The sequence below is a fragment of the Netta rufina genome, assembly GCF_964035555.1.
Source record: "Netta rufina genome assembly, chromosome: 1".
Classification (NCBI taxonomy): Eukaryota; Metazoa; Chordata; class Aves; order Anseriformes; family Anatidae; genus Netta; species Netta rufina.
In genome coordinates, this window is record NC_140123.1 from 98690031 (window position 1) to 98696030 (window position 6000).

The window sequence follows — 6000 nt, forward strand, 5'->3', positions numbered from 1 at the left end:
CCCCACCCCGCAAAATAAATAAAATCCTGAAACAAAATGCTCTAACAGGGACAGAAGGGATTAATTAGAAGTCTTTCACACAGGTCAGTATGTGCTACTGAGAGAGCAGCACAGGTGAAGATAGCTTTGGGTAGCAGAGTATTTGCAACTAAAAGCATTCTCACATTAGCATAGCTGGTGATAACCAAAAATCATTTTCATTGTGTTCTGCTAGCACTGTGGTACAGCAGCAATAGTGGGAACCCAGGCATAGTAGAGTTAGAGCCTAATAGTTAACGGCATTATTATAGCTGCAGTTCCTTTGCTTGGGAACTTCTGTTGTGCAGTTTTAATCAGATCATTTCAGCTTATTTAGTGGTCTGGAGAGAACTGACTGGACTTTTTTTTTTCTTCTTCTTTAAGTTTGTGTTTTTGTACAAGGCATAAATTACTTGTTATTCTCCATTCTCCTTTATGGATCTCAAATCAGACAGGAATTTCATTAAGTCAGTGCCTATCTATCATTATGAACAGAGTAAATATATAATGGGAAGACCACAGTTTTGGCAATCCTTAAGGATTGTTTTGTTTAACTAACCCCATGACTCTCTTTTTAGTTACCTTGATTCATTCACCTCTTCCCCCAGGATATAAACAGCTTCCATCAGCTATGAAAAGAAAAATTATTTATTAAGATAGATTTAAATGAGTCTAGGTAATTATTTTTTTTCCCCATGCCCACAGAACCTTTTGGTATAAATCCTTAATTTGAAATATTAATGTATTCTTAGACTTGAACTTAGAAGGTATAAAAATCTGAGGTCACTTTTAGGCCACAAACCACAACTAGGAAAACCATTATTCAACAAGCACAGAATGAAAAACTACCAGAATTTTTCAGTTGAGTCTGTACCAGAGCAAGAAGAGAAAGGCAGCTACAGTTCCATTAGTTTTACTGAGAATTCCCATACTGTCTACACTCTGAGACAGGATTCACTGTTGTGAATCAACAACTACAGTTGTACTGTTAACAATTGTACTGTTGCATGGCAAAACGCTTCACTAAGGTTGTGTGGGAATAGTTTTTATATTTGTACATATACATGTATCCATAATACACATACAGATGAATAAATCATTAAAGTTGTATACATTTTTTTAATGAATCAAATAAAAACATACATTCGAAGCATTCTTTAAAAGTCCCTTCAAACATATTTCTTACAAGCCAGTACCTACTCCCAACCCAATATAGTTTTCACTGAAACTATTTATTACAGCTGAAGATATACTTTCTTTTTTTAAACGTATACATGGCATTTCTAATGAATTGAGAACAACACTTATCTGCCTATGATAGTGCACATTCAACCTTCAGTATCTTTTTTCAGCAAAGACTTCAACAATTAATCACATTTGCTGTGAGCACAGAACTGTGTGCCCACAGCAATGATACTATATGGTTCCATAGATCTGATTGCTGAAGCAGAGTCTAGGACCTTAATTTAGAAGAGCACATAAGCTCACATCTATCTGCAATTATGTCCTTGAGCCTCAATGACAATGAAACAAAAAAGATGAATAGAAATAGTTTTGTGACCTTGGACATCACAATTCAACAGCACAAAACAAGATACCACCTTAATCATAAAATTTCTAGACATTGTCATAATAATAAAAGCAAACAACATAGATCTCAGACAATGGATAGCAATTGCTTAGTTACAAACTAACTTTCTTTTTCAGTATGCAATCTGCTCCCCAAGTGAGCAAAAGATGAATGTGGAAAAATTAAAGGAAGCCTTCTACACCTTCAACACAGTACCTAATTTTGTTATTGAATGTTTGTTCTTAAGGATATATATATTTTTTTTTTGTAGTTTGTCATTTTTTGTTTGTTTGCTTGCTTTCCAGGTTAAACAGCATATTGAGAGCACAGACGTTTCTGAGTACAGATAATAGCAATTTTAGCGCAAAAGACAACAATGAAAAATCAGTATCTGATAAAAACAGAACTATGAAATTTGCCAATAAAAACAGCTAAAACAAAGAACAGAAAAATCAAGGGAAGGTGGTTCAGGACATTACAGAAGAAATTAGATAGTTCAGAGCTTACATTAGACTACACTGACTACATAAGGGAAAGAAATGTTAGACAAAGGTGACTGAATAGCTTGATATGAAAACACAGCCAATACACCAGGAGTAAAACATATCCAGTTACGTAGGATCAATTTTAATATCATCAACCAAAGGAAAGGAAAGAAGACAATCAAAAGAAAGAGGTAGATTCAGATGTAGTGAAAAGGTCACTCAGGCTTCACATTAAATATTTACTCTTATTTTTTTTATTTTACTTTTTTAAAGTAAAATAAGGCTTTGCTTCTGTATATTAAATGCTATCACCAATTTTTTAGTAAGTAAAGCACTTGCAAATTTAGCCTTAACCTAGCTAATCACCAGAAGAGCACTGAAGTATTTTACTATGCAACTCTGGAGCAAATTTGATAAAAAATGCAAGATACATGCCATGTCTCTTGGAAAATGAGCTACTGCAGTTCTGGATGATATTCTGGTTATGAATGAGATGAGCCAGTTTGACCTTCTGTTAGAATTGCAATGATCTATTTTTAAGTGTATATGAGGAAAAAGGCACTTCTGTTTATCCCTTTAAAAGCCTGTAAATGATAATGCATGGCTTTATTATGGATTTGTAATGTAAGAAAGGAAAAGGATGTATATTATAGCTCAAACATTTACTACCAAACACAAAACTTCTAATCTTTCATTCTTCCTAAATTAGTCCATAAGTGCTCACCTCAGACTCCAGCCAAAGTCTGCAGACTGAACTGCCACTAAGGAAACTGGAATTTATTGAGTGTTGACTGCTCTGTGAACTTTTGACTCTTAAGATAGTCATGTTTGGACTTTGTGCAGTTTTTATTTCCTATAATATACAATTATAGCCCTTATCTATTCCATTAGACCCAAGATTTAATTGTATTGACACATGACCAGATACGTTTCATTAATTGTTAAGTTTCTTGAAACACCTATGATGGAAATTAATGTATCAATGAAAATAGTATTTTATTTTTTTTTACTTATTCATCAGAATCAGTAAAGTACTGTCACTTATTATGGCTCTAAATTGCAGGAATATTCACTAAGATAATAATATTTTTTCTTAATCATACTTCTTAACAACTAATAGTGAAAAAATATATTTATTTTTCAACAGCTGTTAAAGGATGTAAGAGTTAGCAGAGAATACTGGAATCGTCATAGCCTGTATACCTATGGATCAGTAATCTTCCTGTGTTTCAGGACATATTTTTCACTGTCACTTTCTATCTGTTACAGATTACATAATTTATCACAAAAATGAAAATATAACTAATGATATAAAATTAAAGCAAAAAACTCCCAGATGACAAAATAAGAAAAACAATTTCTGATTGGGTTTAAAGGCAAAGTGCGTTATATAACAGAAGAGTTTATCTAAACTTAATCAAACAGTTTCCCACGATAAAATGAAACAGAATTACAAGTGGATGGTAGCTGCTTATTTCTTCTATCTTATGTCATTTCCCTACCATTTAACATACAATTAAAACAGGTAACACAGGATGAGAGGTAGTTCTATGACACCACAGGACAGGAATATTATGTAATTCTATGCAGCACCTTGGTCATTAAAATACACTTATTCCTTCATGTTTTATATGCCAGGCCTAATTTGAATTAGTATCTTCTGTGTCTTACAGATTGCCTTTTTAAAATATTTAATTATACAATTTATATCTAACAGCTAATTTATCCCTGTTCTTTTACTGTTAGATAGCTCGATAACGTTATTCTTCCCGTAGGACATTACTGATGGATATATATGAAATATCTTCATATGTGGACAGTAAGTGGAAGAGTGAGGACTGCTACCCAAATTACACAATTTTCATCTCTTCACGTCTTCAGCCAATGCTTCCTTTCTCCGTCCCATAGCCTGTAGATATATATATGTAATCATTATGTTCCACTTTCCAGCATTGAGTGTAACCCTTACCATTATCTAAAAAATAAGCAAATCCATATAATATTATTTGCTCTAAGACATTAAAATCCAAAGTGTTATGGCTAATATGTGTCAGACGTTCCTCATAATTTCTTAAACAAAGCTATATTTCATTTCTCAGAAAGCTGTACCAAAACCTTTTAGTCCCCCCCCCCCCCCTCCTTGTTCTGGAAAACAGAACTACTAATATCTCTTATGAATTGTCTTCTGCATCTTAATGCAACTCCAAAAGAGTACTTAATGCTTCTTGCAAGCTAAAATATTTTTATTTTTCAATTTCAGAGTCTCTGTAGTTGAGAATCACTCCCCTTTCTTGATTTTTCATGCCTTAGGAAAAACGTATTATGCATCAGGAGGCAGTCACCTTGATTGTCTGTCATTATTCTTTTCATATGATTCCTATCTCAACACAAATAAAGTAGTTTTATTCTCCCATGACTAGAAAGCAAGATTTTTTGAGTCTCAGTGATGAGGTTTTATACTACTGTGTGAATCACCAGGATTTCCGCTGTTATGCTACGCTCGTTATGCTGATAATCTCTTCTAACTTTCAAACGGAGTCTTCACTAGACAGTGATGTTAATTACAGAAGTTTAACAGCTACTTTGCTGTAACATATACGCTCTGCTCACTGATGACTACTTCAGTAGTCATGTTTTTGAAACCTGACCAACAGCAGTCTACTTTCAGTCATTTTAAGATGTGTCTTTCTAAAAGCTTTCTTTTATAAGAAACAGTCTGCACAGATTTGATGCTTTTCCAAGAACTAAGTTTCTGAACATTTCTGTTACCATGTATATAAAAAATTAAGAAACCTTTACGATCTTCCCAGAATAATGCACGCCAGAAAGCTTCATGTTTTCCTCAAGTTTTCTGTGTGTAACTACCACTGACCTTGTCAGCAAAGGCTCTTAATGCTTAATAATGCTTAACTCAACAACTTGTTAAATTGTAGACATGTTTTGTATTAATCAATAAATAATTGTTAAACCTTTGAGCTTTCTACTTTATATTTCCAGAGTTTCTTTGTACCAGATACCCGAAAAACATGACACAAAGAGGCCTAAATACCAAAAGCGATATTCATCTACCTAGCAACGAAGATTAACCTTGTCATAGAGACTAAATCAGTGCCTGGTGTCCAAGCATCAGTGATTGATCCACACCAACAAACTGTCTGACGAGGTCTCCCTATTCAGCCAGCAATAAAATAAGCAGTAGCAGCGCTGGAGCTTAGATTACTTAAGTGCAGTACTTTGTACAGCTATGTCTCCTCAATGGACTACAGAAGGGAATCCAGGGCTGGCAACCGTGCAAGCACTCTGAATAATTCATTGCTCCTTTGAATGTAGACATCACAGTATGCAAAGTGACTAAAGTAATTGCAGAGTGTGCCCTCCATCCACTGTAACAGAAGATTTTAGCCTTTGGTAGTTCAGAAATTCCTGTAACATGTCATTGGAGTGATTCTGTCTTTCATACTTCGTGAAGGAAATATGAAATTCTAGCTAAATAAAAAGTTGAGGAAAAACAACATTGCTAAATTTGTCTCCATTGATCTCATTCAGACCTGGCTTTTTGTCTTTTCATTTCTTGGTGCCCAGTGGGAAACATCAAGGAAGGGTGATACATCAGCTTTCACCATCTGCAAAATAAGAAGGAAAAAAAAAAGACTCATTTCATTGCACAACAAGTCTAAAGTGAAGTGAAGGCAAAAAGTTCAAAATGCCATTACTTTCCATCAGAAATGGATCTTTAAAAGCAGATAAAAGCTGATCATGTCCCTAAAGTAAAATAAACCAGAAAATGACAGGAAAAGATATTTATAGGGAATAAAAGGAAAGCGCTTTGCTTTGGAATCAGGCCATAAGGGAAAGTGAAGCTAAGGATAATTCATTTCACAATCCTCCCCAGGCTGTATTAGTCTTCTGCAATTTTGCTGAATAATG